General features: G+C 34.5%; 1 protein-coding gene across 7 annotated transcripts in view; it reads left to right on the top strand.

Moving 5' to 3' along the window:
- NDEL1 (nudE neurodevelopment protein 1 like 1) overlaps positions 1-24,618 on the top strand; it is a 97,112-nt gene that overhangs the window by 10,108 nt on the left and 62,386 nt on the right. Inside the window, exons 1-2 of one of the 7 annotated variants that reach the window (XM_051995711.1) lie at positions 22-43; positions 148-468. The exons of 5 other annotated variants lie outside the window; for them this stretch is intronic. The gene's annotated coding sequence lies outside the window, so the exon portion shown is untranslated. Of the gene's footprint in view, positions 1-21; positions 44-147; positions 469-24,618 lie in introns of those variants that run through there. One more of the 7 variants, XM_051995709.1, reaches the window with a different exon arrangement.

Genomic DNA, 24,618 nt, shown 5'->3' with positions numbered 1-24,618 from the left:
TACTGCTTCATCATTTGCCTGTCACTACAGGACTTTGAGATAGGTAAAAATGGTAAAATGGTTAGGTAATGTCTTTTGCTTTGCACATAAATTGGATTTAAGTGAGGTAGGGTTGCTTGACTTTGTAGGCCTCACTCTCTCTTCCAGAATCACCACAGTCCAGTGGCAAGGCAAAAGTCAAGAAGACTGACGATGGCTCAGGATGCGATGGATGACCTTGGTGTCTTCGATATCTAAACAAGCTCTAAGCATTCCCCGGCGCCCGCTTCTGCAGCCTTCATGGCCCATTGGAACAAATTGTTCTCATCTGCCCATTCCGCCAAGGGAAATCTTCACATGCTTGGGGTAGACATCCCTCTAATTCACCAAAGAGACCCCTCTGTTACCCTCAACCTGGTTTAGCCTGAGTGTCAAAATGGTTTACCGGGGTGTGGCCACTGCGCATGCTACAGCTTCTTGGAGCCACAGGTGAGATTTCACCAGAGGTAGAAAGCAGACCTGAAAAGGGCTTGGCAACCCTTATACCAGAGTTACTAGTCTTCCCTGAACACACTTTATACCCTATTTCAGTTATATATAATTGGTGTTGAATCTGTTCCTTTTTTTCCCTTATCTTTATGAATGGGTAAGAAGGAAAAAGAGGAAAAAATATGATAAGATGGAGGGAAGAGTAACATAATTGTGAATGTGACTTGAACAGGAGGATAGCAGAATCAAAAATAAGTTGTTTACAGGAAACAAGCTTGAAAAATATTCAGAACTTGATTAGGGGTTGGAGCCATATTTATTATTGTTTCAGATGAATCAAAAAAAGCAGGGTTTTAGTGTTCTCCCTCAGAAATTACCTCCAAGTTGTCCTGCCCCGGTCCTGATTCATGCAAGTAATGACTCCTGCAGAGGGGTTACATATTTGTGAATTTTCATTTTTCAAAGTTATAAATATATGTAAAACATGTTAACTGGTTTTAGCCCAATGAAAATATGCAATTAATATTTTAAAGAATAAATTTTAAAAATCTTTTAACATTATAGCAAAGGATAAGAAAAACGGATTTCAATTTCAGGTTTATTAGAAACAAGGTAATAAAATAGTTATAGAAAACAAAATTTAAAAAAATTCCTGACTAATTTTACCAAAGGGAGAAAACAAGGATTTGTTCAGCAGCTACCCTGTTATCCAACACTATGCTAAGAGCTTTACAGATATTATTTTATTTGATCTTCACAACAATCCTGGAATGTAGTTGCTAAAGCCTACATTGATGATATAGAAAAAACCTTTTACTTAAAATATTTTGGCAATGTAGTTTAAAACTTCTTTAAATTTTCATATATGTGCTGGTAGATGCTGAGAGCTTTATTTATATCTTGGCAAATTTGCATGCTCTTTTTTCATACAATAAATCAAGTTACCAAAGATGTTATCAGAAATTAATAATGCTTTAAATATAATATTGTTGTCCTTGAAGTATTTTTCAGCAGCTTTAGAAAATAGCTTTAGTCACTTATGCTTTCTTATTTGACCATCAAAGAATAGTAGTAGATGGTTGTAACTTCCTAGAGTACAAGTATTTCAGGAAATAAACAAGCGTTGTTTTTAATTTAAAGTCCTCTAAGTAAAATATAAATATAAAATATTAATTATAAGGATAGTATAAAAAATAAAATCCCCTAAATTACCTCCTAATAAAAATTAGATGCTTTAAATTAAAGTTGAGTTTTTCCTTCTTAGAAATGTAAGTTCTAAAATGCATCCTTTTCCAGAATAAGTCTGTTTCATTCACTAAATTAAAAATTTACTTTTTAACCTACTCTTTTTTTAATTATTTGCTTCAAAATATCAAGATATCTAACTCTCATATCCCATATGTACTCTGCTCACTGCAGAGTAGTTTTACATTATGTCTTATTTCCTCATTATCCTCTTCATTTTTATTATCTTTCATTATCATATACTTGATGATTTTATCTGAATAGTTGTTAAAAGGAATGTGTTTTTTATTATAATTTTGAAACCATACAGCTAAAAGATGTTTCATTTCTATCAGTGTAACATTCCTGTTCATTGTAATTGTTTGTAGGCCACAAAAACTGGTGTAACTTTGCCCTTTTGTTTCACCTGCATATTTTATAATATTTTATAGATTGATATTCCAACATTTCATCCTATTTTAGTGTTACTGAAGGACCATATTGCTGCCATTCAGTTATATTAAATTTTTGTTCTAAGCTTCTTTTTTTAGTGATGGCAATATTTACATCAGAAGTGTTCTTCGTTTTTGCTCATTTTATTAAAGAGTGCCCTCCCCCCCCCCCCCCCCATTACTTTCACTTTTTTCATTTCCAACCTGGTTGTATTCTTCTGGATTTCATCATGTTTTCTGAAATTTCACTATATTGTAATATAAGATCAATCCTGAAACTCACACTTTCCTCTGTGTTTCTTTTCCCTGGGACCCTTCCCAGGAAACTTTGATTGGAAAAGGCCACACTCCTCCAGACTTGATAATGTCCTTTCCCATACCTGGTTATGTTTCCACACCCTCCACTTTCCTTTTCCTCCTTCTCCTCCATTCCCCCTAGCTTCTTTTATATATTATCTTCCTCTATCAGATTGCCCTAGAGAGCAAGAATTGTCTTTTGCCTTTCCTTATATTCCAAAGGGTTGCATGACACTTTGTACATAGTAGGCATTTACTTGACTATTCTGAAACTGGCATTTTTTATTGATGTCTTTTGTTTTTTACATTGTTAGAAAAAAAAAATACAATTCTTGTTAAAGTATTCAGTGGCTTGTCTTATCCATACTCAGCTTAAGCAAGTACAGACTGACAACTTGGTGCAGTGTTAAAACATTTGATTAGCTTGCATTTGTTGTGTTGGATTTTGATTCACATTAAATATGACCTGTATTATATTACAGTTGCCACTAAATTGAATTTTGTGTTATTTGAAATTATATTAATTGTGAACTAGCGCGTTCTCTCTCTCTCTCCATTCTTTACATAGTTTGTATGTTCCTTCCCCTTTATATTGCTAGTTCTTTGAGAATAGGGACTATTAAATCTTTATATTCCCAGTAATTATCACAATGTCATGTAGATAGAAGATAATATATGCTATTTTATTGAAAGCACTAAATATTTATGTCCTTAGTGGTATAGAATCAAAATATTTCAAGACAAAGCTAATTGAATTATAGAGAGAAAGGAAACACAACCATAAAACTTGAGGAATTCAGTGTGTTCTTTTTAGATCTATATAAAGTCAATAAAAATATAAATAAGAAAAACTTAAGGCCCCAGGTAGAATTTGAGATATTAACTTGATAGACCTCTAATGATTACTAAATAGGAATCAAAAGAAGTATATACATATCCCAACTTTGTATCTCATACTTTACAGAAGAGATACTAAATATATCTTTTGCTGCCTACTACACAACAAAAATTACAATTAAGAGTATTTAAAGAAAGGATCTAAAATTAAATGTAGCCTAATATCCTAAAGAATGTGTGGGTCAAAGAACAAATTATAGAAACAAAAAATAATTTTGTCAAAATGGCAACAATGAGACAGCATATTAACACTTTTGAAATAGAACCAAAGCAATCCATGTGGGAAATTTATCTCTCTAAATATTCATCAGTAAAAGATGAAAAGAATAGATAAAATACTTTACAATAAATCACTTCCCAGGTAAAAACCAAAATAGAAATTCAAAGAAGAGACAAAAAAATTCTCACAGAATGGATAGAGAAGACAGAGGATCTATTTAATTTGAGGAGGGTGAGAGCAAAAGACAAATTTACAAACTGATTTTTAAAAAGAAAAATAATTTATAGCTGTTGAAGAAATATTTTTTAAGTTGTATATGTTTTCTTGGATATCTTCGCTTTGCATCATTTCATTTTTAAGGGTTTCTTTGCTTCTCTTGTTTTGTCATATTTACCCTTTGTTATGACAGAGTAATCATTCTACAATTTATTTAGCATGACCTAGTCAGTGGACATCTACTTTATTTCCAGTTCTTTGCACAAAAAGTGCTGATGTAAATATTTTGGTGCAAAAGGAGCTTTTCTTTTTTATCATTGTACTCCTTGGGGTATGTGCCTAATAGTGGAATCTCTGGGAGAGAAGGTATGGATATGTGAATATTTTTGCATAATCCCAAATTACTTATACCAATTTATAGCTTCACTAGCCATACATTAATGTACCTGTTTTGCTATAGCTTCTTCAACGAAGACTATTGCCATTATTATTTTTTCCAGTAGTTTGCCAGCATCATAATTATTTTGCTATGTATTTCTTTTATTAGTATTTTGGAACATTCTGTTAAAAGTTGACAGTCTTTTGAGAACCATTTGTTTATAGCCTTGGACAAATTGTCTATTGGTTTTACATATTTCTCTTGGTTTTCTATATATGTCTTAGATATTAAATTCTAATTAGAAATAGTGGTAACATTTGGCCACCTCCCTTTTTATACTAAGTGCATTAATTTTTTTTATAAAACCTTTTTATTTAATGTAATCAAAATTATTTTATCTTTTGTAATTGTTCCTATCTTTTGAGTGTTTACCCCTTACTCGTAATTGTGAAAGCTTTATGATCTTCTTTTCTCTTTTTTTTTCATAGGTTGATCTGATTTTTTATCAGATATGGTATGGATATTTAGGTCATATATCCATTTTGAATTTATTGTGAAATATGTAGTGGAATATGATAGAAAGTGTTGGTCTTTATTTCTGTCTGTTTATCTTTTCTTGACATTCTTTTCAACTAAGTTCCTTCCTAGATAACATCTGAAAAGTTGATGTATAGGTAATGGGGAGCCACTGATTTTTTTTTTTTCTTTTTCTTTTTTTTTAGATAAGTCCTGGTAAATTTTCTTTCTTTCTTTCTTTTTTTAAATGGTATTTATTTATTTGTTTATTTTGTTGCCACTGATTTTCTTAAGCAGGGAAGTTATATTTTGAAATTGTTAAATTGATCTTATGGCTGCATTATGAGGGCAGACTAAAGTCAGGAAAGTTGGTCCTATTACAGTATATAGAATAGTAGTCTTGATTAAGTGCTTATAATAGGAGAATGGAAAGGAGAATGGATGAGAAACATCTTAAAGGAAAAATTGAAAGAATGTCATGAATGATATTTTCTCCCTTCTCATTGCTTCTCTTACACAAAAATCATTCTGAGGTTTTGAGCCTTAGTCTCTGAGGGTACTATTGATGATTTGAGGTAGATAAAAGCTGATTTGATGAGAAAAGATTAATGAAGATAATACCTATATTGATCTTGGTTTTCTATAAAATAAGATCCTTTCCAATTCCAAATTGTATGAGTGATTTAGTTTCTGACATCCAAAGACAGCTAGAGATGCTTTATGAAAGTTTATTGGTGTGGTTGGAGTTTAAAAGAAATATTTCAGAAGATCATAAAATTTAGAATTAGGACCTGTTTTGTCAAGTTCCTTCTTTTGTAGATGAGAAAGCTTAGGCCTCCTAAATTTTTTAAAATAGATGTCAGGTGGGGTATTACAGATGTGGAATGTTACATGTTCATTCAGATGGAATCACTGTATTATTAATTTTACTTGTACTTTTTACAAGAAACCTTTCAACCTTAAGAGTCTTTAGCATGAAAGTGATAGCGGAAAGAATGAGACATGTTGGTTTTCCAAATGAAAAATGGTAAAGAATGAAAATCAAAGATCTGATATTTTTCTTCTGATGTTCTTTTAACACTTTTAAAACATCATTTCCTTTGCCTTTTTTGTTCACTATTAAGATGTAAAGAAATCAATTCATTCATAATAATATAATTCCTTGTTTATTCCTTGAAATATTATTGAAATGTATTCATATTTTTATCTATTAAATAACTTTACTATAAAACATACTTTAAACTTTATTATTTATCAAGACATTAGTAGTAAGGGGCAGCTAGGTGGAGCAGTGGATAGAGAACTAGCCCTGAAGTCAGAAGTACCTGAGTTCAAGTCTGGCCTCAGACACTTAACACTTCCCAGCTGTGTGCCTCAGACACTTAACACTTCCTTAGCTGTGTGACCCTGGGCAAATCACTTAACCCCAATTGCCTCAGCAAAAAAAAAAAAAAAAAAAAAAAAAAAAAAAGACATTAGTAATAGATGTTTTCTATCTATTACAGTTTGTGTTGAGAGATTTTTATTTATTTCTTTTCTTTTGACTAGTATGAAGGTGGTATTATGGGAACCCAGCAATAGAATCATAAGTGCAGAAGACATATATCTTGTTGTCAGTTAGAAAACCTGCAGAAAAACTTCTGTTATGCTTCTACTTTTCATTCTTTTATTTTATTTGGAGCTGGATCTTTTAGAATAGTAAGTCAGGAATTCCTAGATTCAAATTCTAACTCAGAGGCTCTAGCTCTGTGATTTTGGTCAAGTTTTTTAACCTTTCTACCCGTCATTTTCCTCAAAATGTAAAAAGAAAAGGTTATGTTCTATGACCTCTGTTCCTTCCAGATGTAAATCTGTGATTCTATGATGCTCTCAATAGAAGGTAGTACAAGCATCCATAGGGTAGTAGGGATAGTAGGCCTCTCTGAAGCTGACAATTTTATTGAAGGTGGTCCATCTTCCTTGGTTTGACTTATGAGACTCTGATTTTTATTTATAATAACAATAATATTGTTAACAATATTATTGTTATTATAAATAAAAATCAGAGTCTCATAAGTCAAACCAAGTTAATTTAATAATATTCTTTAACTTATTTCCAGAAACTATACTACAAAAATATGGTAACAATATTTCCTTCTGTCCACTATGTTAAGAATCATATTCCAGGTTCTGGGGTGATACAAAATTGAGCTAATATAGCTGCTATCTTTAAGGAACTAAGAGAGTATTAGGAAGATTAGACATAGACATCTAACTACAATATAGGATATTGTAGAAGTACATTAGAGAAGCACAGAATAAAAGGCCTACGTGAAATCTCATAACAAAGGTTTAACTGACAAGGGAGTTGCGGAATTGTTATAAAGGAAGTATTTTGAGTTGTGTTTTAACAAATGGATGGAGAAGGAAAACATTTTTCATGAATTAGAAATGTAAGCAGCTAAGGCAAGCAAGAAAATGAAAGACAGATTTTTTTTTTCTTTTTTTGAGGGAGTATGGGGAGGTGAAATAAGAGAAGCCCTTTTTGGCTGGAGTATAGCTCATGCAGAAGAATGTTAAAGAAAGGGATTTAAATTGTACTTGGGGATCCACTGAAAGTTTTTGAACACAGATCTATGACACATTATCTCTGCATAGGGAAGTTTAATGAAGTTAAAGTATTTTATATTCATCTAGCATGTCAATTAAGCCAAATTTTCTATTTTCCTGCTTTAAATTGTTCTTAATGTATCTCATTGTAATATGGAGGTGACACTGATTTCTTGGGGTCTCTGCCAGTGTTAAGTTATGGCACATTTTATTCATTATAAAGGCTTAGTTATGTCCCAACAATATATTGTGTTTTCTGAGTACCAACTAGTTAAGTATGAAGATTCTTAATATCTGTAGGCTGACCATTTGGTAATGAATTCTTTGGCTACAAGAAAGAAAATTGCAAAGCAATTCTCACGTGCTAGTCCCTGTCCTTCCTTTATTACATTCTGCTAGGGGAAACAATATGTCACATCTTATGTGTGCATTTATCTTCTGAAGTAATGTTGCTCTTGACTGCCATCTCTTTGCTTAGCAGGACGTGATGGTAGAATATTTTCTGAATGGGACAGAAGATTATAAATATCATAGTTTTTCAATCATCCATTGTGGAGTTCTTGTTCTAATTTAAAATATTAGTTCTCTCTGGGAGAAAGCAGGTTTCTCGGGGAGGTTTTCTGGAGGCAGCCTTAGTATCAGTTCAGATCAATAATTACCCTAAATGCATTTATTGTCTCCAATATAGCCTGGTTAGCTTAGAGGCCTATCTCTCTGCTTGGTTCCAAGAGCTCCCTCGGAATATCTCCAAATCCAAAGATTTGTCCTTCAGCCTCCAGCCAGCACAAAGGTGAATCTGTCTTGCCTCTGAGAGAGAGCTTGTGGACTTCCAGAGTGCTCCTCTCTGACCCCAGTCAATGTTCCAAAGTAACTCTCTTCTGAGAGAGGGCTTCTGGCTGAACTCACTTGACGCTCCCCTTTCAATCTAATTCAGCTGAACTCTCTCTGAGAGCCTCTGTCTGTTTCTTATATATGAGAGAATGGGATTGTGGGATATCTCCCAGCATGCTCTCTGGCCCTAAGAACTTCAAGGGAGGTGTGAATTTGGATATCTCATACTAAACCCTGAAATCTCCCAAACGTGAAAACTCCAATGAGTAAAAGTGTGAACACAAGCATTGTATCAGTTAGTTCTACTTAGTACCTTGTTTCAGGTTCTGGCCCAAAATGTCTCCTTGTAAGATCAGATCAGTGATACTGAACCATGCTAAATTAGATAATTATTGTCTCTATCAACTCTAATGACTTTAACAGTTTGTAAAGATTCCAACATTTCCCGCTTTCTTTTGTTTTAGAACATAATGTGGTCATGACCTCCCTGACTTATCAAGGAGGTGAAAACCCCCAAAAAGTGATCATGCCTTCCCTAACTGCTCAAAAAAGGAGTGAAAACACCATAAAAAGAAGGTGGTCAAGCCCTCCCTGACATCTCAGGAAGGGAGATGAAAACACCAAAGGAAATGGGAAGTCAAATCAGATTAGCGGGTTTCTGAAGGGGCTCACTTGAAACAGGTACATATAAATCCATCAATATGGTCCAGAACTTGAAACAGATATATATGGTATATGTAAATCCATCAATATGGGAGGCATTACACATAATTTACATAAGCACATAGCAATATAACACAGGCTAGTAGTAATGTAACAAATACCATGAATCAACATGAGAATTTATACATGTCCATAAGTCCTAGAAATAGTCCAAAAAGAACCCATTGTCCATTAGTTCATGTGCAAGGAATCCAATAGTTCCTATAAGCTCTGAAGTACTGCAATAGTCTCATCAACAATTTTTCATCTCAAGGAATCCAATGATTCTTGCTGGTTTTTCAAGAACTAAAACGAGTCTCATCTTGTGTTAGGAAATCCAGTGATTCGTGAAGGTTTAAAAAGTTCTTTTAACAGTCTCATTGTCAGCCATGCTCTTTCAGTGTCAGATGTTTCTTAAATCTTCTCCTTTGTTTTGAGGTTTTTCTCTTTTTTTGTTTCTCCCTGATTGGCAAGGCGAATATGGCTCATTAGCACCCATCTGATTCCTTCTCCACTTGTGGAGATACAAGCAAAGCCTCTTCCCCAAGCAGTTAACTTATCTAATTCCCTTCTATTTGCCACTTTTGGAACTTCTCCTCATCATCTGGCAATTACATTGGAGATATTTGCACTGGATATTGCTTTGTTGTCTTAAAAGGCCTGTTTTCTCCCCAACTGTAATCCTTTTTTGTTGGTTGATGACATGAGAGTCCTGAATTTCTAAAGACTCTCTGGGTGTAATCTCAGCTGCTATCATGCCCCATCTGTCTTTTGATTGATACCTTGGAGCTGGGCCCTGCCTCTCATTTCTCTGGGTCAATCTATATTCAGAGGCCCAGTGAAAGCCTCGGTTACATTTTGGACATGGGGTTTTGGGTTTTATTCTCTCATCCTGTCTTCTCATTCTATCTCCATATCTACAATGAGCTCTCAAATGTCCAACTTTTCCACACTGAAAGCATCTACGAGTTTCTCTAGAAGTCCCTTGCCAAGAGGGACCCTGTCTTTCCATGTTCATCATAGTTTGGGCATAATAAGCATTTGTGCCCCACTGTGGCACAGCATCTTCTGATCTCCTCTAAAGGAGCATCTTTGTCTAGTCCGCATATAATTCTTTTGCAGACCTCATTGGCATTTTCCTTAGCCAAATGTAGACGGTCATTATTTCTGTTGCTGCATTGTCTCCAATGGTTCTTATTACAACTGTTTCAAACGTGCCACAAAATCAGCAAAAGGTTCATTGGGACCTTGCTCTATTTTTGTAAAAGCTTTATTACTTCCATCTTTCTGTCCAGGGAGAGAATTCCAAGCTTTTATTGCAGCCTTAGAAATTTGCTCATACGAATGTATTCTGATGGAAGTGGATTTCTTTGACAAAGAGACCTGAGTTTCAATTGATAAATGATGGACAGAAGCAGTTACACCCAAAGAAAGAACACTGGGAAACGAATGTGAACTATTTACATTTTTGTTTTTCTTCCCGGGTTATTTTTACCTTCTGAATCCAATTCTCCCTATGCAACAAGAGAACGGTTTGGTTCTGCAAACATATACTGTATCTAGGATATACTGCAACATATCTAACATGTATAGAACTGCTTGCCATCTAGGGGAGGGGGTGGAGGGAGGGAGGGGAAAAATCGGAACAGAAACGAGTGCAAGGGATAGTGTTGTAAAAAAATTACCCTGGCATGGATTCTGTCAATATAAAGTTATTAAATAAAATAAAATATTAAAAAAAAAAGAAATTTGCTTCATACACTGTTATGGGATAATAAATCTGTTCTGATTTTCTCTCCATACTGACTTTCACCCGTTAGTTGGTCAAAAGTGACTTGTCCAATAGCTCATGTTTGCCTATTGCTTTGGGCTTGAATCCTACATAATTCATGAAACTCTGAAAGCCACAACAAATTTTGTCCAGGTTCTAAATATGTCTTTGCTATGGATTTCCAATCATTTGGGGTTAAGATTTCATACGACAAATTATCTAGTAACATCTTAACATAAGAGGATATAGCCCCATAAAAAGTGCAATCCTTTTTCAAATCGTTAATTTTTTCCAAATTAAAAGGAGTATATTTTCTCTCTTTTTGACCTGAAGAGTCAAGCTTTTTAATCACAGGATATGCATTTGTAAAATCAGATATCTTTTCGCCTTCATTTTTTGCCTTAATTAATGCTTTTTCTAATCTTGTCATATTCTGCTTCACAGGAGAAATTGACTGTGTTTCTGCCTTTCTCCCTCCCCCTTCTTCCTCCACCCATGTGGAATGATCTAATTCCTCCTGCTGTGAAGTATCACACTCAGAATTGACTTAACTCCATTGTTATCTGATTCTTGCTCCTTTTCACCTAGTATAGTTGACATTTCTCCCTGCTGCACTTTCTTTTTCTTCATTCTAATACTTAAATAACTTCTTATAGCCAGTTGTATTAAATTGTATGTATTAATTATGTCTTTGGAAATTGAGTCAGATCCATTTTTATTATAAAAAAGATCCTCTCTTTCTAATTTCCACTGCATTGAGTTTGAATTAGATCTGTAGTATTCACCCAGTTTTTCTCCTATTAATTTCCACTCTTCTAAATCCAATTCTTTTTCCATAGAGAACCAAGGACATATGTACTTAACAGTTTCTAAAAATTCAGTAATCTGCTCCAAAATTATAATCAAATCTTGGTTTTCCATAACTTTGAAAATGCTCTCTAAACATTTTCCTTGAACAGAAACAGGCTATTTTCTAAATATCTGTCCCATCTTAGCTGAAAATTCTACTTTAACTCTTTTAACAAAATTTATTTGTTGTACTCACCCTAATTTCTGGGTTGAGGAGACTTTTCCACTGGAATCAGGATCAGAGGGGTCTGTCAGTCCCTCATTCAGGGTGCTAAAATGTGAAGTTCTTGTTCTTCTTTTAAAATAATAGTTCTCTCTGGGTGAGAGCAGGTTTCTCGGGGAGGTTTTCTGGAGGCAGCCTTAGTATCAGTTCAGATCAATAATTACCCCAAATGCAGCCAGGTGATAAAAGTTCAGATCTTTTATTGTCTCCAATATAGCCTGGGTAGCTTAGAGACCTATCTCTCTGCTTGGTTTCAAGAGCTCCCTCGGAATATCTCCAAATCCAAAGATTTGTCCTTCAGCCTCCAGCCAGCACAAAGGTGAATCTGTCTTGCCTCTGAGAGAGGGCTTGTGGACTTCCTCCCAGAGTGCTGCTCTCTGACCCCAGTCAATGTTCCGAAGTAACTCTCTTCTGAGAGAGGGCTTCTGGCTGAATTCACTTGATGCTCCCCTCTCAATCTAATTCAGCTGAACTCTCTCTGAGAGCCTCTGTCTGTTTCTTATATATGAGAGAGTGGGATTGTGGGATATCTCCCAGCGTGCTCTCTGGCCCTAAGAACTTCAAGGGAGGTGTGAATTTGGATATCTCATACTAAACCCTGAAATCTCCCAAATGTGAAAACTCCAGTGAGTAAAGGTGTGAACACAAACATTGTATCAATTAGTTCTACTTAGTACCTTGTTTCAGGTTCTGGCCCAAAAACGTCTCCTTGTAAGATCAGATCAGTGATACTGAACCATGCTAAATTAGATAATTATTGTCTCTATCAACTCTAATGACTTAACAGTTTGTAAAGATTCCAACAATCCATAAACATTAACTTAATTGTTCTGAATTCTGGTCTAGCAATCAAGTGATGGATATGTGATTAGAGTAACTTGTGAGGCAGCTCTCTGGGTACTCTATTCCAATGGTCTGGAAATTAGATATACTTCATCCATTTGTTTTTTTCTTGTTTAGATAGTGAGGCTTGAGGCTAAAAACACATTGTCAACTGCAACTAGGATCATCTGGAAATCTTCACTATTTATAGGGAATCCCTTCTTCCATTTGGATTCTACCTTGGCCATCCTCCTTGATGTTAGCATATAGTTAGCACATGTCTTCCTGTTTTATACCTTACTTGCAATTAATAATTACACCATCAAACATTATCTTTTCAAAGAATCTTTATGATTTTGGATATATGAGTTGGAAATGCCTTCTTGAACAGCTTTATTATTATTATAACTTTTTATTGACAGAACATATGCATGAGTAATTTTTTACCACATTATCCCTTGCACTCACTTCTGTTCTGACTTTTCCCTTCCTTCCCTTGACCCCCTCCCCTAGATGGCAGGCAGTTTTATACATGTTAAATATGTTATAGTATATCCTAGATACAATATATGTGTGCAGAACTGTACAGTTCTCTTGTTGCAAAAGAAGAATTGGATTCAGAAAGTAAAAATAACCTGGGAAGAAAAACAAAAAATGCCAACAATTTACACTCCCAGTGTTCTGTCTCTGGATGTAGCTGATTCTGTCCATCATTGATCAGTTAGAATCTTCTCTTTGTTGAAGATAAACCACTTGCATCAGAATACATCCTCATATAGTATTGTTGTTGAAGTATATAATGATCTCCTGGTTCTGCTCATTTCACTCAGCATCAGTTCATGTAAGTCTTTCCAAGCCTCTCTGTATTCATCCTGCTGGTCATTTCTTATAGAACAATAATATTCCATAACATTCATATACCATAATTTACCTAACCATTCTCCAATTGATGGGCATCCATTCATTTTCCAGTTTGAACAGCCTTTAAAGTAATGTTTTGTACTATAGAAATCTAATGTTTCACCATAGTTTACAAAAATAGACATAATGGAATCTTGTGTTTTTCATAACTTTCATTCAATTGCCTGCTCTAAAACATTCACACAAACCTATTTGTTCATTTAAACTTAGATAAATTGTAATGACTAGTTTTATTCCTATAGAATTAGTGATGGTAACAGATTCTTTATCAAAGAGGTGAGGGATTATAAATATAGAATGTTGCATATACTGTCACATTTCATCATTTTGTCATTACTTTTGTCTGTTTTTGTTAGTCTTTTGCTTTCTGATATTTCTTGTCTCATGTAATCATTGATTGGTTTACCTAATTTTCAGGGAGCACACAACTTGGGTACATTTTGACACTTTAAACTATTTTATTTTATTTTTTGTCTTCTAGTTTTTTTCTTCAGATTTGAACAGTACTATTCTCAGGTATTCATATAATCCTTGTGTAAAACCCATGTTTTCCTTTGAATTTCTCCTGGACAAGGATTCAGATTCTTCTAGGTTGTATTTTTTGGTTATCTTTGGATTTATAATAATTGTAAATATATGTAATAATTCTAATTCTACTGGTTGGTATCTTCCTTTTTAAATGTATATCTGCAGCTTTGGTTCCTGAAGTAGGACATTGTGCCAAAAGCATATCTATTGACTGGTGTATTTTTGGTAGATGAATCAATTTGCTCAATTTAGACCTCTTTGCTGATCTCCACCCCTCAGAAGTGTATATGATAAAATGCTAATAAGTTTTAGATCTTCTAGATCTTTTGCTATTTAGAACGTTAGCCTTTCATAGCCTTCTGTGGCATTTTAGGACAGAGTTTATGGAACTCAAAATCCTAGTCCTTAGGTGTCCCAAATTGAGGGCTACTATACTTCTACTGGTTGCTATGACTCTTTAAGTCCTTAAAGAAACTTTGTTTTAGAAGCTCTCTGCTTTTGCTATCTCAGTATACCAAACCTTTAAGACTATTGGCATCTGTGGCCCATGTCTAGTTGTGCTGAGCTAATACTAAAAGTTTATCTATTTTGTTGTTTTTTTCATAACACCAATTCTTAGTTTTATTTATTAATTCAGTAGTTTTCTTACTTTCAGTTTTGTTAATCTTCCCTTTTATTTTCAGAATTTCAAATTTGATATTTAATCGAGTTTTTAATTTGTTCTTTTTCTAGCTTTTTTAGTTGTAAGTCCAATTCATTGATCCTCTATTTTATGCAAGAAAGCATCTAGATTTAAATGCATTTACTATTTCTTATTTCTGCCTTTCTGCATTTGATTTTGAGGGTTTTATGCCCTAAGACATGGTCAATTTTTGCATAGGTTCCATGAACTTCCGAGAAAAAAGTATGCTTCTTTCTGTCTCCATTCAATTTTCTCCAAAGATCTATCATAATTTTCTAACATTCTGTTTACCTCCTTAACTTCTTTCTTATTTATTTTGTGGTTCAATTTATCAAGTTCTGAGAGAATAAGGTTGAGATACCCCAATAATATAGTTTTGCTGTCTTTCTTTTGGCAGCTCTCTTAATTAATTCCCTAGGAATTTAGATTCTATACCACTTGGTGCATATATGTTTAGTATTGATATTGCTTCATTAGGTATAGTATTAGCTTTGCCACCCCTCCCCCTTAGCTGAGGTACATTTCTTTCCTTATCTCTTCTAATTAGATCTGATTTTGCTTTTGCTTGATCTGAGATCGCTACCCCTGCTTTTTTTTTTACTTCACCTGAAGCATAATAAATTCTGCTCCAACTTTTTACCTTTATTCTGTATGTATACTCTGCTTTAAATGTATTTCTTGTAAACAACATATTGTAGGATTCTGGCTTTAATCTAGTCTACTATCCGCTTCTGCTTTATGGGAGAGGAGAGTTCATCCCATTCACATTCACAGTTAAAATAACTAATTCTGTATTTCCTGCCATCTTATGTACCCTAAGTTATGCTTTGCTCTTTCCTTTCACCCTTTCATCCTCCTCAGTATTTTGCTTCTGACCACCATCTCCCTCAAATAGTCCTCCCCTTTTAGAGTCCTCATTTTACCTCCATTTTTCTCTTTTTCCAGTATACTCCCCTTTCCATCTCTAGTTTCTTTTTCATATTATCACAATAAAATCTAATTATATCCATACTTTCTAAGTATATATAAATATAGTTCTCAAGAGTTCTTTCCTTTTTACCTGTTTATGTTTCTCTTGAGTTCTGTATTTGGCGATCAGATTTTTTGTTCTGCTCTGGTCTTTTCATCAGAGATAAATGAAATTCACCAGAGCAGAAGGAATGGAACTAGGCCAGGCAGAGAGACTCAAGCAGATAGGCAGTGAGAGCATGAAGAACAGCTCCCGCTGAGCAGACCAGAGTGGGTGTGGTTTCTGTTGGTGGAAAATCTGCGGGGAGAACTCTACCACTGTCGGCTATTCTGCCCTGGTGGCAAGCCAGTAGATCAGCAGAGAAGCTATAAAGACAAAGGGTAAAGACTATAACCCCAAAATGCTAGAGTCTCTTGGGGCCTGGCCACACCTACCTAGCACCAGGAGGGACTCAACATGATCTCAGCCCTCAACCACTAATCCCAGCGCACTATTGCTGTCCCACTGTCGCTTAACTGCTACTTCCTGTTGTCTGTAGAGGCAGCTTGGAAAGGCCTCACTGTCCCATAAGCAGATCGAAGTGCTTTTTTTGTTGTTGTTGTTTTTTTGTTTTTGTTTTTAAAATGAGTAAAAAGACAGAGAGCAGATTTCAAACGCTGAGGAGAATAAAAACAGTTTGTGTCTAGATGAGAACCCAAAGGTGGATATGATCTAGTCTCCACCACGTGAGGTTTTCATAGAAGAAATTAAAAAGACTCTTAAAAGAGAGCTAGAAGAAAAATGGGGAAAGAAAAGGGAAGCTTTGTAAGAGGGTCGGATAAGGCATATAGCTCACTAAAAGATAGAGTGGAAAAAGAAAAAAATGCTCTGAACAACAGAATTTGTGAATTGGAAAAAGAAAATAATTCTTTAAAAATTCCATAGAACAAAACAACTCATTTAAAAACTGGGATAATTATAAAAAGAAATAAAAAAGTACATGAAGAAAATAATTCATAAAAAATTAGAATTGAACAAATGGAAATGAATGACTTGAAACACTAAGAATCAGTCAAGCGAAACCAAAAAAAAAGAAAAAATAGAAAAAAATGTTAAATACCTACTTGGGAAAACAACAGACCTGGAAAATAGATCTAGGAGAGATAATCTAAGGATTATTAGATTCCCTGAAAATTATGATGAAAAAAAGCCTAGATACTATTTTTCAGGAAATCATCAAAGAGAACTGCCCAAATGTCATAAAATCAGAAGGCAAAATAGCCATTGAAAGAATTCATTGATCACTTACTGAAAGAGGTCCCAAAATTAAAAACTCCAAGAAATATTGTGGCTTAATTCCGGAACTATCAGACTAAGGAAAAAATACTACGAGCAGTCGGGGAAAAAAACAATCCAAATACTGAGGAGCCAAAACAAGGCTGACTCAGGAACTAGCAGTATCCACATTAAAGGATCGAAGGACCTGGAATCTGATAGTCTGAAAGGCAAAGGAACTTGGTATGCAGCCAAGAATAACTTACCCAGCCAAACTGAGCATTTTCTTCTAGGGAAGAAGATGGACATTAAATGAAATAGGTGAATTCCATTTCTGACAAAAAAACTAGAGCTAAACAAAGCTAAACAAAAAATGTGACCTCCAAATAAAGGACTCAAGAGAAGCATAACAAGATAAAAAGAACTCTTGAGAACTGTATTTCTGTTATGGGTATACATAAAGAGTACATGTGTAATTTGGTTTTACTGTTATAAAATAAAAAAAGGATCTAGAGGTGGAAAGGAAATTGTACCAGAAAAAGGGAAAAGTGGAGGTACTAGACCTTACGAAGAGGCAAAGGAGACCTATTATATTTGAGGGAAAGAGAGAGGGGGATGATCATAGTCTGAATCTTACTGTTATCAGAATTGGCTCAAAAAGAAAATAGTAGACATATTTGAAAAATTTCTCCTACCTCATAGAAAAGAGGGAGGGGAAAAGCGAAAAGGGAAGGGAGTAGGATAAATAGAAGGGAATATGGAAATTGAAAGGGAAAGGTCTAAGAAAAGGGGAGGGACTCTTAAGGGGGAGAGGGGGATCCTAAAGAGGGAGGGCTGCGTGAGGCAAGTGGTGCTCATAAATTTAATACTGGGGAGGGTAGTAAGGGGAAAAGGAAAGAGAAAAGCATAATCTGGGGTTAACAAGATGGCAAAAAATACAGAATTATTAATTTTAACCATAAATATTAATGGGGTAAACTTCTCCCATAAAGCGGAGGTGGGTAGCAGATTGGATTAAAAGCCAGAATCCTACAATATGTTGTTTATAGCAAACATACTTAAAGCAGAGTGATACAGAGTAAAGGTAAAAGACTGGAGCAGAATCTACTATGCTTCAGATGAAGTCAAAAAAGCAAGGGTAGCCATTCTGATCTCAGATCAAGCAAAAGTAAAAATTGATCTAATTAAAAGAGATAAGCAAGACTACTATATCCTAAACGATAGCATAGATAATGAAGCAATATCAGTATTAAACATATATGCCCCAAGCAGTATAAGCATCTAAATTCCTAAAGGAGAAGTTATGAGAGCTGCAAGAAGAAATAGACAGCAAAACTATATTTTTGGGGGATCTCAACCTTGCACTCTCAGAACTAGATAAATCAAACCACAAAATAAGAAAGAAGTTAAAGAGGTAAATAAAATACTAGAAAAGTTAGATATGATAGATCTTTGGAGAAAACTAATTGGAGTCAGAAAGGAGTATACTTTCTTTTTGGCAGGTCATGGAACTTATAAAAAAAATTGTCCATATATTAGGACATAAAGATCTCAAATTCAAATGCTAAAAGGCAGAACTAGTAAATGCACCCCTTCCAGATCACAATGCAAGGAAAATTACATTCAATAAAAAGCCAGGGGAAAATAGACCAAAAATTAATTGGAAACTAAATGATCTCATCCTAAAGAATGGGTGAAATAGCAAATCATAGACACAATAATTTTACCTAAGAGAAGGACAATAATGAGATGACATACCAAAATGTGTGGGATGCAGCAAAAGTGGTAATAAGGAGAAATTTTATATCTCTAGAGGCCTACTTGCATGAAATGGTGAAAAAGGTCAATGAATTAGGCTTGAAACTAAAAAAGCTAAAAAAAAGAGTAAATTAAAACCCCCAATCAAGCACTAAACTTTTAAATTCTAAAAATAAAAGGAGAGATTAATAAAATTGAAAGTTAAAAAAAAAACAACCTAATAAAACTAAGAGTGGTTCTATGAAAAAACCAGCAAAATAGATAAACCCTTGGTAAATATGATTAGAAAAAGGTAAGAGGAAAATCAAATTGTTAGTCTTAAAAATGAAAAAAGAGAACTTTCCACTAATGAAGAGGAAATTAGAGCAATAAAAGGAGTTCTTTGCCCAAATTTATACCAATAAATTTTGATAACTTGAATGAAATGGAGGAATACCTTTAAAAATATAGGTTGCTCAGATTAACAGAGGAAGAAATAAATTGGTTAAATAGTCCCATTTTAGAAAAAGAAATAGAACAAGCTATTAATCAACTCCCTAAGAAAAAATCTCCAGGACCAGATGGATTTACATTTGAATTCTACCAAACATTTAAAGAACAATGAACTCCAATGCTATATAAACTATTTGAAAAAATATGGATTGAGGGAGTCCTACCAAATTCCTTTTATGACACAGACATGGCACTGATACTTAAACCAGATAGGACAAAAACAGAGAAAGAAAATTATAGACCAATCTCCCTAATGAACATTGATGCAAAATCTTGAATAAAATATTAGCAAAAAGATTACAATCATCTCCAAGATAATGCATCATGACCAAGTAGGATTTATACCAGCAATGCAGGACTGGTTCAATATTATGAAAACTATTAACATTTTTGACTATATCAATAACTAACAAAACATATGATCATCTCAATAGATGCAGAAAAAACATTTGATAAAATCCAACATCCATTCCTATTAAAAACACTACAGATTATAGGAGGAAATGAACTTTTCTTTAAAATGGTAGCATCCATTAAAAATCATCAGTAAGCATCATATGTCATGGGCACAAACTGGAGCTATTCCCAATAAAGTCAAGAGTGAAACAAGGTTGCCCACTATCACCATTACTATTCAATATTGTATTAGAAATGCTAGCTTCCACAAATAAGAGATGAAAAAACGATTAAAGTAGGTAATGAGGAAACCAAATTATCACTCTTTGCAGATGATATGATGGTATACTTTGAGAACCCCAGAGGTTCTATAAAATGCTATTAGAAGTAATCCCCAACTTTAGCAAAGTTGCAGGATACAAAATAAATCCACACAAATCCTCAGCATTTTTATACATCACTAACAAAATCCAACAGCAAGAGATACAAAGAGAAATTCCATTTAAAATAACTGTTGATAGTATGAAATATTTGGGAATCTATCTGCCAAGGGAAAGTCAGGAACTTTATGAGCAAAATTACAAACACTTTGCACACAAATTTCACACAAAAATTCCACACAAAAAACAATTGGAAACATATTAAGTGCTCTTGTATAGGTGGAGTGAATAAAATAAAGATGACAATACTACTAAACTAATCTATTTATTTAGTGCTATATTAATCAGACTCCTAAGAAACTATTTTAATGATCTAGAAAAAAAATAACAGAATTCATCTGGAAATACAAAAGGTCAAGAATTTCAAGGGAACTAATGAAAAAAAAAATCAAATGAAGGTGGCCTAGCTGTACCTGATCTAAAACTATATTATAAAGCAGTGCTTACCAAAACTATTTGGTATTGGCTAAGAAATAGACTAATTGTTCAGTGGAATATTTTAAACCGGTTCACAGGACAAAATAGTCAATAACTATAGCAATCTAGTGTTTGACAAACCCCAAAATCCCAACTTTTGAGATAAGAATTCACTATTTGACAAAAATTGCTGGGAAAATTGGAAATTAATATGGCAGAAACTAGGCATGGACTCATACTTAACACTGTACACTAAGATAAAATCAAAAGGAGTCCATGATCTGGGTATAAAGAGTGAGATTATAAATAAGAAGAACATAGGATAGTTTACTTCTCAGACCTGTGGAGGAGGAAGGAATTTGTGACCAGAGAAGAACTAGAGATCATTATTGATCACAAAATAGAAAATTTTGATTATATCAAGTTAAAAAGTTTTTGTACAACCAAAACTAATTCAGAAAAGATTAGAAGGAAAGCAATAAATTGGGAAAAGATCTTTACAGTTAAAGGTTCTGATAAAGACCTTATTTCCAAATTATATAGAAAGAATTGACTCTATTTAAAGAAATCAAGCCATTCTCCAATTGATAAATGGTCAAAGGATATAAACAGACAATTTTCAGATGGTGAAATTGAAACTATTTCTACTCATATGAAAAGGTGTTCCAAATCATTATTGATCAGAGAAATGCCAATTAAGAGAACTTTGAGATACTACATAACTCTCAGATTAGCTAAGATGACAGGACAAGGTAACAATGAATGTTGGAGGGGATGTGGGGAAACTGGAACACTGATGGATCATTGTTGCAGTTGTGAACGATCCAACCATTCTGGAGAGCAATTTGGAACTTTACACAAAAAGTTGTCAAACTGCATTCCCTTTGATCCAGCGGTGTTACTACTGGGCTTATATCCCAAAGAGATCTTAAGGAAGGGAAAGGGACCATTTTGTGCAGAAATATTTGTGGCAGGCCTTTCTGTAGTGGCTAGAAACTGGAAATTGAATGGATTCCCATCAATTTGAGAATGGCTGTGTAAATTGTGATACACGAATGTTTTGGAATATTATTGTTCTGTAAGAAATGACCAGCAGGATGAATATAGAGAGGTTGGAGAGACTTAGATGAATTGATGCTAAGAGAAATGAGCAGAACCAGGAGATCATTATATACTTCAACAATATTATATGAGGATCAATTCTGGTGGAAGTGGCTATCTTCAGCAATGAGAAGATCCAAATCAGTTTCAATTGATCAATAATGAACAGAACCAGCTACACCCAGTGAAAGTACATTGGATATGAGTGTGGCATATACCCAAAGATAGGCACGTGGATATTGTACCAAGGAAACAGAAGGATTAGTTGACTGTTTGGTGGGAATGAAAAAAACTTCATGAGTATGACAAAATAGTGACGGAAAAGCTAGGGAGGAGAAAGTATATAGGAAAAAGGTGTGGTCAGTTCTTTCAGATTATAAATAGAAGTTAAGTCTGAGGACTGAGAGTGCCATTGAATTAAGAAACAACATTGGTGGCTTTGAAAACAATTTCTGTGGAGAAGAAATGGAAGGTGACAAAGCTGAGACAGTGAAGATAGCTTTTTCTAGGTTATGAAATGAAGAACGGGTATAGGATGATAGATTTAAGTGGCGCTAGAGTCAAGTGAATATTTAATAATTGGCAATATATAGACATTTAGATAGCTTTAAAGTATGCAGACTTCTTTACAATTACCTTATTTTATCCTCACAATAACTTTGGTGGAGGAGTTGATGCTAATGTTAATCCATTTTACATATGAGGAAACTGAGACAAACAGAAGTTTTGACTTGTCCAGGATCATATAACTAGTAAGTGTCTGAGGTCATATTTAAACTCAGGTCCAGGTTCAGTGCTCTTATCTATTGTACCACCTAAGTGCCCAATTTTCTCTTATTATGTAATTTAATAATAGTCAATAAACACAATACTCAACAAAAAAAGAGGATAATATATGAACCTTTGAATCTAGTAAAGATTTTTTAAAGTTGGATATACATGAGCATGTTTGTGTCAATAAACAAACTCAATGATATGAGACTTTATTAGGTATATTACAAGAGAAATGAACTTGCATGTGATACTCAAAAAGTTCAATTACAGAAGTTTGCATACTTATGACAGTATAATGAAAGGCAAGAAGAAAACAGTAAGGAGCATGGCATGGAATGGGAAAGATGTGAAAAGGAACCAAGCTGCTCTCAAAGGGGAAGATTCCTTTAGGAATCACCAGACTGTGAAGATAGGAGAAAGTGCTTATCAGCAAAGAACCCCAGCTGCACAAGCTTTCTTCCAGATTGCCATAGACTTTCTAGTACCTGTCTTAACTTCTCCAAAAACATACAGGGAATCCAAACAACGAATTATGTCAGCTGGTAGTGGTGAGAGCTTTGTCCTTGATACATTCAGGACCTTTTCTGTGCTCTGGATCCAACATTTCTGGAAAATATAGCAACTCAAAAGACAAGCTCAGGGGACCTCTTAACATTTGAAAGTAGCCATGAAGGAGCTAGTGGATAAGAGATTAAAAATTGGGGGGGAAAATAGATCATAAGGGCAGGGTATTGGTGGAGATAGAATCAAGGGCACAAATTGATGGGTTAGCCATAGCAGAAGTTTGGGATATCCTTTCCCCCCTGGAAATAGCATTGGGAAGGGATTCAAGGGTCAAGTACCATGTAAAATTGAATTAACTAAAAGATGAAGATTTGAGGCCAGAACAAGGGTAATAGTTTGATAGACCAAGGATGAATGGAGTGACTGAAGGTTATGGTCAGATTCAAGAATTTCAAAGTTATGGTGAAAGGGGGGGAACATTTGTGACTAAGGTCTAAGGTGTAAAACAACCTGTGTGTAGCTGAGATATTGAAAAATCATAGGAGTTAGGGAGACAGATAAGCTGGCAAGCAAGAGTGTTTGAAAATTCATCATCATGTAAATTGAATTATCCAAATAAAAAAGGCAGAATTTGTGAGTACAGAAGAAGATTGAGCCATACCAAACCAAGGAAAAAAGAATGACTTGGGTTGTGTGGTCATGTGATCATGGTCAGCCACCATGATCTAGTTAAGGTGTTATATCTCAGTAGATGAACCATAAAGGAAAAAAAAAAAAAAGGCTCCCTGAAGGTGTTAGGGAAAGGGACCTAAAAGAGGCAATGAGGAATGAGGTTATTTCTTGCCCAGTGTGTCTAGAGGCATGAGAAAAGGCCCCAGCACAACAGAGGATTGCCAGGGATATGGTATTTTTTGGGGGAAAATTAGAGGGAACAGATCTAATATGAAAGGTAATTTGTTAAAAGATAGAATGAGGGTTCCAAATGAGGTTATGTCTTGCCCAGTGTGTCTAGAGGCATGAGAAAAGGCCCCAGCACAACAGAGGATTGCCAGGGATATGGTATTTTTTTGGGGAAAATTAGAGGGAACAGATCTAATATGAAAGGTAATTTGTTAAAAGATAGAATGAGGGTTCTACAGGGCATGATGGAAGGGTAGGTTAAAACTGGTTAAGGACTGAGGAAAAGATAGGGCCTACCTGGATGGCCATGCCTAGCTTTGAAGCTAGGGAAAGGAGTTTTTGCTCCAGGTGGTCTATTCATAATCACAAGAATTCTAAGGAGACACTTAAGGTTGCACATTGTTGGGTTCTTTTCAGTAGCTGTGCTTATATTGATTTAACAATTATTCTCTGAGTAAATACATGGAAAGAGATGGGAGTTAGGTTGTCATAGCAAGGAAGATCGCAGAATGCCTGGATTAGCTAGGGATGGTTGGATAGAATGAAGTTCAGTCTGAATAGGGTAGATACAGAGTATTGAAATCAAAGGTTCTACTTAACCCTTTGGTGGTCTTTGTCCTAAGTTGGATCTCAGAACTAAATAGATTAGGATAGTGCAGTATCTGTAGAGGGCCAGATCTTTGTGGTGGCTAATATTAATAGTAATACAGTTTTAAATTGGCTCTCTCCTTTATTAAAAAATAATCCTCCCTTTGAGATTATTTTATTCCACACTTTTTTCCCCCCTTACTTGAATATTTAGTAATTTAGGTAACAATTTTATGAGTGTTCTCACATTTTGTTAGTTTTTATCTTGATTTTAGAAATGTGAATATTGAATCCAATCAAGATTTAAATTTTTTTTTATTATTTTTATTTGGAAGTTTATTTTTTAATACATATTACTTTATGAATCATGCTGGGAGAGAAAAATCAAAGCAAAAGGGAAAAATCATGGTAGAGATTAAAAACCAAAAAAGAAGTGA

The sequence above is a fragment of the Antechinus flavipes genome, chromosome 4, assembly GCF_016432865.1.
Source record: "Antechinus flavipes isolate AdamAnt ecotype Samford, QLD, Australia chromosome 4, AdamAnt_v2, whole genome shotgun sequence".
Lineage (NCBI taxonomy): Eukaryota > Metazoa > Chordata > Mammalia > Dasyuromorphia > Dasyuridae > Antechinus > Antechinus flavipes.
Note: the sequence above shows the minus strand (reverse complement) of the source record. Positions and strands in the feature narration are given on the sequence as shown.